Here is a 12,365-nt window from a genome sequence, read left to right as displayed (position 1 = left end):
GTATTTTTGTTGTGAATTATAAAGTTTATAATATGTCTAACATCTTAGATATGACCCACTTTATTGAGAATATGCTTCAATTATATTGTTTAATATACTTCAATTATTCTGTTTTTTGTCTTCATTACATTTCGTCTATATTTAATATGAATATGTTTATTTAGTGATCAATGTTCTTTTAGAAATGTGTATATCATGTATATATTTGAGTATATTGCGAGGTATATTTTGTATATTTTTAATTATATTCTTTATATTTTCATTGTAAGTTCATATATTTGTGTCATAGTATTATTATATTTTTTGCCTTCATAATATTCCGACTATACTTAATATGGAAAATTTATTTAGTGAACAATATTGTATTTTAGAATTGTGTATATAACAAATATTCTTGAGTACATTCCAAAGTATATTTCATATATTTTTCAAATATATTCTTTATTCTTATGATGTTATTTATATAAAGAATATCTTTAGCATATGTTTGTTCCATAGAAGTTGAAATTCATAAATCCCAAATAGATTCATAAAACCGTAATGAGATTCATAACATCAAAATAAGTATGTCCTTAAAATTTAAAAAAACTAGTAGCATAAAAAAAACAATTGCTAGCAGCAACAAAAAATAATATCTAGTCTAGAAGGAATAAAACCAAAACAATAGGAAAGTTTATGTTATCTATATCTGCTAAACAAAGTACGACCAATTGTTGTCATTGTGATGGTAATTATGGTTGTGACAGTAACTTGAATGAAGGTTCACAATCTTCTAGTTCCACTTTCTTCTCTTTTCCTTTTTCCTGAGTTGAACCAAACTTCGTTGTGAAAAGTGACTTCATCAATTTCGAAGGTATGATTTTTCTCCTCCCCTTATGTTCTTCCGAGTTGTTTTCTGTCATTGGAGCAATTCCTTGCACCTGTTTCAAAACAAACTTTAGTATATTAGGCCTAATCTCTTGAATATGTATCTGATTTTTTAAATTTCAATAATTTGTACCTTACATGTTTTGTCCTCGATGTTTTTTTTCATTGTCCTGATGTGTGCTATCAACCTTCCTTTTTTCCTACAATATATACAACTATTCATATTTAAAGCCAATATCATTATAAAGTAATCTATAATTAACAGTTAAGAACGGGTATACATACCTTAATCGCTTCTTTTTCCATCTTTTCTACTTCAAGTAAGAAGTTTTTGCTAAATTCTCTAGAATTCAAACATATACCTTGCACGTTCTAATTTGCAATAAGTAACATCAGTTGGTATAATTAGATGTACCTTAATATGTATAATTAAGTTTCTAATGTTTTGTATAGATTATTAGTATCATACCTCATCTAGTATTTCTGTATGTGTATCTGTAACTCCCCAAACATTTTGCTCCTGTTTCCCCCAATAAAATGAATTGTACAAAAAAAAAAAAAAAATCAAGTTTGTTTGATATTTTCAAATTTAAAGTAAGCTATGGTAAATTTTGGATATACCTCTGCAACGACGCCATCCCCTTCATGTCCTTCTCTGTTCCCTCTATCAACCCCTCCTCCTGTGTATTTCCATACCCTCCCTCATATTCATTATTTTGTTCATCATATTCTTCCTCACTTTCTTGTACTTTTTCATTCTCCGTTTGTATTTTTTAACTTCCTTAGTAAAAATCTCTATTTTCTTATCCATCTCTCCGAACTTTCTCAATACAAAATCACATCACTTAAATTTCTTGATATTTTAAATCCAACTCTTGTAGTTTCTTCATTCTGCCGGTTGCATTCTCCATGTTCGATAATCTGTTTATCATCCTCATCAAGCATTTCATATATTTCAAACTGTAAATAAGGTTAGCAACATATAAATTATGGTTGATGGCATATAAACTTTCAATTATTTATCATAATTGAAATAAATCTTACATCTATTTTGTCGAAGACTTTCCTCACTAGCTCATTCCATTCTAGAAGCACATCAGCCAACCAATTGTTCATTTTTGGTTTTCCATTTGACACGCTTTGACAATAACATATTGAAGGGCCTGAGAGGCTAGGGATGCATTCAAAAGCCCATATGACCAAGGCTTGTGGAAATCCAACAAACCGCACTTGCAAAGCATCCGCATTCTTGATCGCATTCTTGACCGCATTCTTGATCGATTGCACTATTGTCATATACACGATACGACCCCATGGATATGTTGGGATTGATGCTCTAAATCTTGTAGGGTCTTATAGTTTGTAAACATTTGTATGAACAAACATTTCTATGATTTATAATATATGATATTTTATTCACTTCTGTCTATAAAATATATAATATTTTAGTTTCACTAACCACAAACCAATAAACTAACATCCAAGGTTATCGTTGTAACTTAAACATGTATGTGGAGACATACAGGTAGATTAAAGGAATGATATATCAAGCAATGGAAGACTACTGAATCAATAAGCACTTAAACTACATTTAATTTGAGTTTTAAGCATGCGGTTCATATGATATTTAAAAGAGGGTTTAAAACACATATTACCTTTGAAGATATCTCCACAAATTCAACTGAAAAACACCAAGTTAGAGTTTGAATCACCGAGAAGACTACCACCAAGATATTCTCTATTTTGCTCAAGCTAGAACGTGTGGTGGAAACACTTAAATCAAGTTGAATTGATGAAGAACTAGTGAGGGAGGTATGTAGAGTTTTCAGGTTATCACTTCAGCAAGTATATCACTGAATTGCTTAATGTTCTTCATGCATGGAGCTTCTATATTTAGGAAGAATTCATGCAAATGTATAGGGTTGCATGAAGAACAACTCCAACTTAAAGATTATTAAATCTAGAAATGGAATTTGGTGATGATCCAACAAATGTGTTGTGGGTTTTTCCCAAAAGTGGAAAAAACTCATTAACTTGAAATGATTTCAAAAAATCATTTTTTAAAATTAATTCAAAATAATTAATTTAAATAAAACTAATTTTAATTGATTTTTAAAAATATTAATTTAATATTTAAATATTAAATTAATAAAATATTAATATCACCAATGAATCAATTTTATATTTAAATCATAATTTAAATATTAATTGATTTTCTAATTTTATTTAATTTCAATTAAATTAAACGTTTATAATTGTATCATATACAATCAATCGAAAAACTAAAAAATGAATTTGAATATTTCAAATTCATAACCCTAATTTCATGCATCAATACTCAATTTGTTATTCCAATTTAATGAGCTAGTAGAGGTACCTAATGAACCTACAGATCATGAGCTCCAATGATTTGTAATTAATTCGTTAAAACTCTTTAATCGAATTAATTACTATTCGTTAACTATCAAGACATGCCACTATAGCTTGATAGTTGCACTCTCCTCACTGTAGATATATTTCTATCCATATAAATCATAATCAGTAAGTCGATCCTTCACAAGTTGTTCGTATTTACAGCTGGGTCAAAATTACCATTTTACCCCTGTAAATATATCTTATTCCTTAAGTTTTCACTGACCATCTAATGAATAATTCGATTCATAATACTACTTATGAATCATGTCCTTCTCTATCATGAGAAGGCGGGGCCCCGATTGTTCAAGACCTAGAATCAGCACTTAAGAGAACAACCTATCTAGGAGTGAATTCCATCTTGTAGAGCTATGTCCCCAGTTATCCATCTGGTCTTATCCCCAAAATGGAAAGCTTATTGAGCAGTGCTGTTGGACTATTCTCACCCATGCAGATCAAAGGATAATCTTGAATAAATAGGAGTTTATAGCTAACTCAGGATTAAAATCGAGTTATTCTAGGTTACTTAAATATGAAATAGTCAATTTTAACAGTAAACGGTCGTTGTAAAGAAAAGTAACTATTTTGTGGTCTAGTTTATATGCAAACTCATTGCATAGGATGCCCCCACTCACATATCTCTACATGAATGATCTGTGGATCACATTATTTGTACTAGCTATACAAAATGGGCCGCATCCAATAGTGTTATCAGGATGAGATACCCAATTTCATCTATATACTTATAGACCATTTAGGCCATATACTATTAACTTGATCCTATTTATGTCACCACATAAAGTTAAAATATTCATACTATAGCCATGGATATGTTTAGTTGGAATTTCATAACAGAATGCAAAATCAACAACTTTATTGAATAAGACACTTAATAATTTTTTATTGATAAATAGAATGTTTAACATAAAATTTATGAACTGCGAGTTTTAGGACATTCCCAACATGGATCATTTTTAAGTGATAACTTAAATGGTCTATAATATATGGATAAGGTTGGGTACCTTATTCTAGTGACACTACGAGTATGACCCGCTTTGTAGGTGTTACAAATGTTGTAAAAGGCTACAAATGATCTGATCCTGATCATTCGTGTATTAGATATGCAGCCAAGGATATTCTATACAAAGGAGTTTGTATAAGATTGAACCATGAAATGTTTAGTCTCTTTATATAACGTCATTCATAATTGAAACTTTCATTTCACTAGGATGATCATAGGTAACATGCCTTAATCCTGTGTGAGTTGTCAACTCTTGCCTCTGAGGGCGGTCCTTTAATTTGCATGGGTGAGTGTAGCCAGATCGCTGACTCAACAAGCCTACCATTTTGGGGATTCGTCTGATTAAGGAGCTAGGAACTCAGCTACAGAAGATGGAATTCACTCCTTCCCTNATCGCTGACTCAACAAGCCTACCATTTTGGGGATTCGTCTGATTAAGGAGCTAGGAACTCAGCTACAGAAGATGGAATTCACTCCTTCCCTGAAGCAGGGGTAAGTAGATAAAATGCTCCCTCAAGGGCTGATTCCGGGTCTTGAACAATGCGGCACCACACTCTCTCTTGGCTCGAGAGGGGTTTAATCATAGTGAGACTATGATCTATTGTTCATTAGAGGAATCAGTGGTACTTAAGAAGTTAGATGTAACTACAGGAAAAAACGGTAATTTGGCCCAGCTATACTTGTACTGTTGATTAGTTATATCCAATAGACACAAAAATATATCTATAGTGCGAAGAGTGTAGTTGTCGGTCTTTAGTAGAGTGCCTGGTAGTTAACGGATGGTGGATAATGTGATTAAAGAGTTTAATCAGTTATTCACGTACTGTTGGAGCTTCAAGCTACAGGTCCATGAGGTTCCCTTGGTAATTCAATGATTTAAGTTGAGAATCAGTTTTTGGGTTAATTTTAAATGTTCAAATTAATAAGAGGGAATTTGATTATATATGATATAATTAAATTAATTCAATTATATATGATATAATCGATATAATGTATTTGATACATTACTCTTTAATTGGAGGAAAAAATATTTGAATATGATTCATTATATTTTCTATGAATAAGATTCATAATTATTAAATTTAATATGAATATGATTTATATTAAATTCCATAAAATAGAGAAAAAGAACTATGGTTTATATATTGTATATGATGCAATATTAAAACTATAGGTTATAAATATAATATGATAAATTAGTTATCATATTTATTTATATTTATTAATTATTTGATAATTAACTCTTTTTTCTCCATAACCATCCTTAGTGGGGAGTTATTCAGTTATGTGGCAAAATGGGATAAATGAAAATTGGTTTTTAATTATTCCGTGTGATCAGAATTCACTATCGAGTAAGTGATTGAGTAACTACACGATAACCTTGAGAGCCTATGTGATAGACTCATTTCATTAAACGATCAACAGACTTTGATATATGATAGCCTTCCTTCTACTCGATCGTCTTCCTCCTCCAACTCCAAACTTCCCTCTAACCAAAATTAGTCAGAGCCCACCACTACTGGATTCTCACACTGAGAATACCAAGGTCATCAAGTGGTAGACCTGTTTGGTTCGAGTTTACTCGTTGCTATTTACTACTGTTCGAGGGAGTTCATGACTTGTTCGATGCGTTCGTGAACAAATATGATTGTGGGATTAGCTTGAAGAACGGTTCTTCAAAGGTATAAACTCTAAACTTTGTTTTTATTTCAAAAGCATGTTGTAATTTAAGTTTAATGCATAATCTGTTCTTGTATAACTGTAAATGTATGCGTTCAATCGAAATGGATTTGGATGATCCGCTTCCGCTTAAAGGTTCTTTGTAAATAGAATTCCCTTAGGATATTGATCAAATTGTGTCTCATCATCTAACATCCTAATATGATCTGGATCCACTCCAATGGTAACTTGTTCTCCAAGAAGGAAGTTTGATAAGAATTATAGTTTGGCAAGTCTCACTCGGTCCTTTTTTTTTCACTAAATATTTTTCCAAGAACATGTTCAATAAAGTTGATTTTTGTATTATTTTTGGTTGTCAAAATATTTTTTCAAAACCTCTCGCTAATAAAATAATAGCAAACCAGTTCAAAATAGGTGAACCAGGCCTTGAACTGCATGAATCGAACCACCCAGCACCTGAACCACCCACAAACTGTTCGAACCAAGCGAACCAGACGCAATCTAGATGAATCTCGAACCGAACCGCGTGCGAACCAAAAATATTTCCCTCTTGAAACATTGCAACACTGTGACCTAGCATTACAATGCTACAAAAAAAATTTCCATTCGACGTTCACCGCGTTGCAATGCTACTGTACAGTAGCCACTATATAGTAGCGAATTCCATCGATCCTCCTCTGAATTGGGCTCGTTTTCTCTAGAGAATCACCGGAATGATCACGAACAACTCAAAACTCTCAAATTACAGACTCCATCGAAATTTATGAGCAAAAAGAAAGGACCCTTACAAACCAATTTATAAAATAAAGTAATAAATCTAAAAGGTCCAATCCCTAAACATCCAAAATTGCAAACCATTCACATTCAATAAAATTCATCAATATGAACAATATTACAGAATGCAACCTAGAAAATCTATAAAAGCAATTCTGAAAATTTAAAAAAATTGGGACAAAAAATTACGCTCTAATACTAATTGAAGGAATGGTGAAGTTCCGTAGCGGAAGCGGGATCGTTCCCAATTTTCGATATTTCACAGAAACATAAAATTATAGAACAACAATTATGCATCATCACAAGAAATTTTATAGCATGCAGCAAAGAAAGAATAGGTTTAGGGTTTCAAGAAAGCTTACCTTTGAAGAACCGTTCTTCACGTAATTCTTCTTTAAAAAATGTCATGAACCTCCAATGAATTTCTATCTCTAAAAATACAGCAAACCAAAGGGACACCACCAAGCGGAGCCTTCTATATTCTCTTTTGGGTAGAGAATCCTTAAGAGTGTGTGGGCTCTGAGTTTTGGGAGACGAAATTTGAGAGAAAAATAGTTCTTAGGAGAATTTTTGCAGATCAATCAAGATCATAGTGCACCCCACTACTCACTATTGATTCTTGTGAAGAAGAAGAAAAATTCCATAACCACTCCCATTATCAAGTTTTTTATCGATTCATCTAATCAACTATCTCAAGAGTTGAGAGTGCCTCGACGTAGTGGGAGGGTTGTGCAACAGCCTGACCGATACATGGGTTTAACTGAAACTCAAGTCATCATACCCGATGATGGTTTAGAGGATCCATTAACTTTTAAACAAGCAATGGCAGATGTGGATAAGAACCAGTGGATTAAAGCCATAGATCTTGAAATGGAGTCAATGTGCTTCAATCAGTCTGGGATCTTGTAGACCAACCAGAAGGGGTAAAAATCCATCGGTTGTAAATAGATCTACAAGAGAAAAAGAGACCAAGCTTGATAGGTATAAACCTATAAAACTAGGCCTATGGCAAAATGGTTTATCTAAAATAGGGGGGCAGACTATGAAGAAACCTTCTCTCTGGTTGCCATGATAAAGTCTATTAGAATACTCTTATCTATTTATGCATTTTATGATTATGAAATATGACAAATGGATATCAAGACAACCTTCCTAAATGGCTATCTTGAAGAGAGAATCTATATGTCTCAACCAGAAGGATTTATTGAATGGGGTTAAGAGCAAAAGATTTGCAAGCTTAATCAATCCATTTATGGATTGAAACAAGTGTTTCGATTCTGGAATATAAGATTTGACAGTGTGATAAAATCTTATGGCTTTGAACAAAATGTTGACGAACGTTGTGTTTATAAGAAAATCATTAACAAGAATGTGGCCTTTCTAGTTATGTATGTTGATAATATTCTACTCATAGGAAATGCAGTAGAATTTCTGGCTGACGTCAAGAGATGGCTTGCTACACAAAATTACAAATGAAAGATTTAGGTGAAGCACAGTATGTTCTTGGGATCCAAATAGTTCAAAACCAAAAGAATAGAACTTTAGTGTTATCTCAGGCATCTTATATAGACAAGATGTTGTCTTGATATAAAATGCAAAATTCCAAGAAATGATTGTTGCCTTTCAGACATGGAATTCATCTATCTAAGGAACAAAGTCCTAAGACACCTCAAGAAGTTGAGGTTATGAAACAAATTCCATTTGCATCAGCAGTAGGGAGCTTAATGTATGCCATGTTGTGTATTCGTCCTGACATATGCTATGCAGTTAGAATTGTCAGCAAATTTCAGTCCAATCCTGGATATGATCATTGGACTACCATTAAGAACATCCTCAAGTATCTTCAGAAAACAAGGAATTATATGCTCATGTATGGTGCTAAGGATCTGATCCTTACTAGATACACTGATTCTGGCTTCCAGACCAATATTGATTCAAGAAAATCAACTTCGAGGTCAGTATTCACTCTGAATGGAGAAGAAGTAGTATAGAGAAGTATCAAGCCAAGTTGTATTGCTGACTCCACAATGTGGATAATGAACAGTATGGCTTAGAAAGTTCCTGGATGATTTGGAAGTAGTCCAAATATGCACCTGTTGGTCACTTTATAATGTGATAACAGTGGAGCAATTGCAAACTCAAAGGAATCTAAAAGCCATAAACGTGGAAAGCACATTGAATGAAAATACCATCTCATTAGGGAGATTGTACACAGAGGAGACGTGATTGTCACGCAGATAGCCTCACAAGACAACTTAGTTGAGACCCTTTCGGCTAAAGTGTTCGAGGGCCACCTAGTGAGACTAGGAGTGTGAAGGAAATTAGACATGAGGATTTTCATAAGCAGTGGAATGATCATTCCAAATTCCATTCGAAATTGAACACTAACAATTACAGTCACAAAACGGAAACTTACAAGTCATGCACAATACAAAATTACAGCATGCTTTACAATGAGATCAAGGGATAACGAATAAATACCTTTGAAGACTCGTGTTTCAATCTCCCTCGATTATAAACGCTCGTTCAGTCTCTAAGACAACAGCACATGAACGCTCGAACACAACGACCACAACACAACATGATCAACAACAACCACCACACGAACACCGTGAACACACAATGAACGACCTCCAAAACCTCGAACTCAGTCGAGTTGAGTGAGGATACCACCACAAGTGTTACCTTGGTATTCTCGGTGTGAGAATCCAAAAGTGTGGGCTCTGTGTGGACTTGGTTAGAGGAAGAGACCGGAGGAATTAAAATCGTGTAAATGATTAAGCAAGTGGGAGATGAGAAGTATCTATCATATAGATGAATGTTCAATCGTGTAAACAAAGGCAATCTATCGTATAGTGTGAAACCCCGAACCTAATCTATGTAACTTGAGTAAAGCTTAAATAGTTAAGTAACTTAGAAGGAAATCAATGAAGAGGCGAACGCCTTATGTATTTAAAAGTAAATCTTAAGGACTGAACTTGAAGCTTGGGTTAAGTAAAGTGGTAAGTAATAAAAACTTGATCGAGTGTCGGAGCATGCGGCCAACCATTGAGACTAACCAAAGCCATGAGGGACGTATGAAAAATGGCTAGGCGGACATAGGGGTATGTTGTACGCTTGATATAGTTGGCCAAATTTGTAGAGGTTATAAGGGGTTAGGTGTGGAAGCCAAGGATAACCATGTGTTAAGCTTGTGAGGTAGGGACGCATGCACGGGGATGGCAAGAAGTGCATGAGCAAGCAGCAAGGAAGATCATTTAGGGATGGGATAGATGCAAGTAAGAATGCATGCAATCGTGGGCGCTATGCGTTGAAGGGTTGTGCACGCAGACGATCGTGTAGCTATATGCAGTGCTAAACGATGCGCTAGACGATGGCACTACACGATAGACGATGGCGTTACATGATAAGTATAAGCACTAGAAGATAACACTAGACGATAGTGATAAACGATGGGTTTGGGCGTTGAACGATAGACACAAGTGCTAAACGATAGGTGTTAGACACACCCCTCCCAAACTACTCTCTGAGCCTAGGAAAGGACGTGACTGCAGTAGTATCAACCCTTTTGCTGACACTTACTGTTTAATAATTCTTGCGGAAATAACTCTAATACCAATCATGCAACCTTATACACAGTAGATGCCTCTATGGCTAAAAACATTAAGTGTTAAACACAAAAAATTTAGAGAGATTACACTACTAGTTTCATAAGTCTTGATGCCCAAAACCTTAGTCCCTATATGAGCAACTGTAACATGTATACAATATTTACAGTAACCACCTAACAGACGAGTTACAATAACTTTTGTCTTTGAGTGGCTGAGCAAATGCAGAGCTACCTCCTGAGGATTTGACCACTACCTGGGAGAAAGGAAAACATTTGAAAATGGGGTGAGCTTGCTAGCCCAGTGAGTGACTTAATAAAGAAAACTGATTCTCATGCAAAAGTCCCAATAAAGAGATTAAACTAAAATATAAATTTCTACAGTAACCTTGTACTACAGTATAAACATTTTCCAGGCATAAAGCATATAAAATTTTTTTCATCATAAAACATTAAAATGTTCCTTAGTTGAGAATAACCCTGCTACAGTTAAATCCCAACGTCAACTGCTAGTCAAGAGAGAACGTTTTTGCTCAATCTTTGACTTTAAACTACCTATGTGCACGTGGCCATAACTAAGTATCATCATACCTTAGGTACTTTTGCTCAGATACCTTCTCAAAACTTGTCCCTCAGTATCGAGCTGCTCGGATACCTTCTCAAATGTCCCTCGGTATCAAGTTTGAAGTAAAACTAGTCATATAATGACTTTCTCTTTAAAGCATGTAAAGCATAAAACATAGAAAACGTGTCTTTAAAGATACTAATGCATGCTTTGTGTAATTAAACACACATAAATAATTTTTCAATAAACTTTCATACATGGCATTTAAAACATAACATGCAATTAAAACATAACTCATGGTTTGCTTGGAATTTACTTTGTAAAACTAGCTAGTATGAGAATAATCTTTCTTTAAAACATGGTTTCTTTAAAACATTATAAATATTTAGTCACTCACAACTTTTAGAATTATTCCTCAATGGTCGATATGCTTCTATTACTGGTGTCAATCCTGTGGACATAAAAGCATATATTAGCTACTAGCATAGGTCTCCCTTTTGAGACTAACCCTTAAGTAAGCTTTGTGTTTAGCCTTCCTCCTGAAGACTTTCACAATAACACACCTTGCTGTAGGTTTAGACACTTAGGAATTTCTTTGAGATTTGGCTCATGCAAAGCTTCCAACCGCTCTTCACAAACGCACCATCACTTATGCAACCAACACTTTTCTCTCTAAGTGTTCTTATAGCTGCATATGATCATCCACAAGGCTACTTATGCATCCAAGACTCCACTGCAAGCTATCCTCAGCCTACACAGCAGGTCTAACACACGAGAAAACTCAGCCCTTGGTTTGTCCAAGTGTTTCCTTCTAGCTGTCAGCTTATTCAACTCAAGCAGCTGCTTGTTCATAAAATTCTAGATTCATCTTACAAAATTAATAACTCTAATTCTAGAGCTCATCTCAAGAAATTTCCTTTTACAAACTTCTTAAGAATCGTCTTAGGAACCTTACCTCAAAATTTCAGCTCCAAAATCCTCATGGTCTATCCTAGAGAATCAATTCCTTAATTATGGCTCGGATTCACTTGAGAACATAACCTCTGATCCTTTTTCTCCTTCTCCGGCCTTAATCCGATGAGGACTTCTTCCAGAAGTTCATCTTTGAAAGTAGACTCTCAGAGATTTCCAACGACACCAAGAACTCTAAATTTTTCATGGAGGAATTGATCAAACTTATCGTTTGAAGTTCAACCTCTCCTTTTTATACTGCTTTCCACCGTTTCTCATTAAAGCATAACGTGACACTTCATTTTTCATGGAGTTAAATCCGGTGCTAAGGACATCCGGTGTTTTTAATCAGTGATTAATGTCGATCAATACAAATCCAATCATTTAGCTCATTGCCCCATCGTTTAGTAACTTCACGCTGATGCTTGTCATTCGATGATCTCATCCAACGCATAGCACACTGATGCCCATCGTGTAGCACTGACGCC

Source organism: Benincasa hispida, chromosome 4 (genome assembly GCF_009727055.1).
Source record: "Benincasa hispida cultivar B227 chromosome 4, ASM972705v1, whole genome shotgun sequence".
In the NCBI taxonomy this organism is placed as follows: domain Eukaryota; kingdom Viridiplantae; phylum Streptophyta; class Magnoliopsida; order Cucurbitales; family Cucurbitaceae; genus Benincasa; species Benincasa hispida.
The sequence above is the reverse complement of the archived record's forward strand: the minus strand, read 5'-3'. Positions refer to the sequence as shown.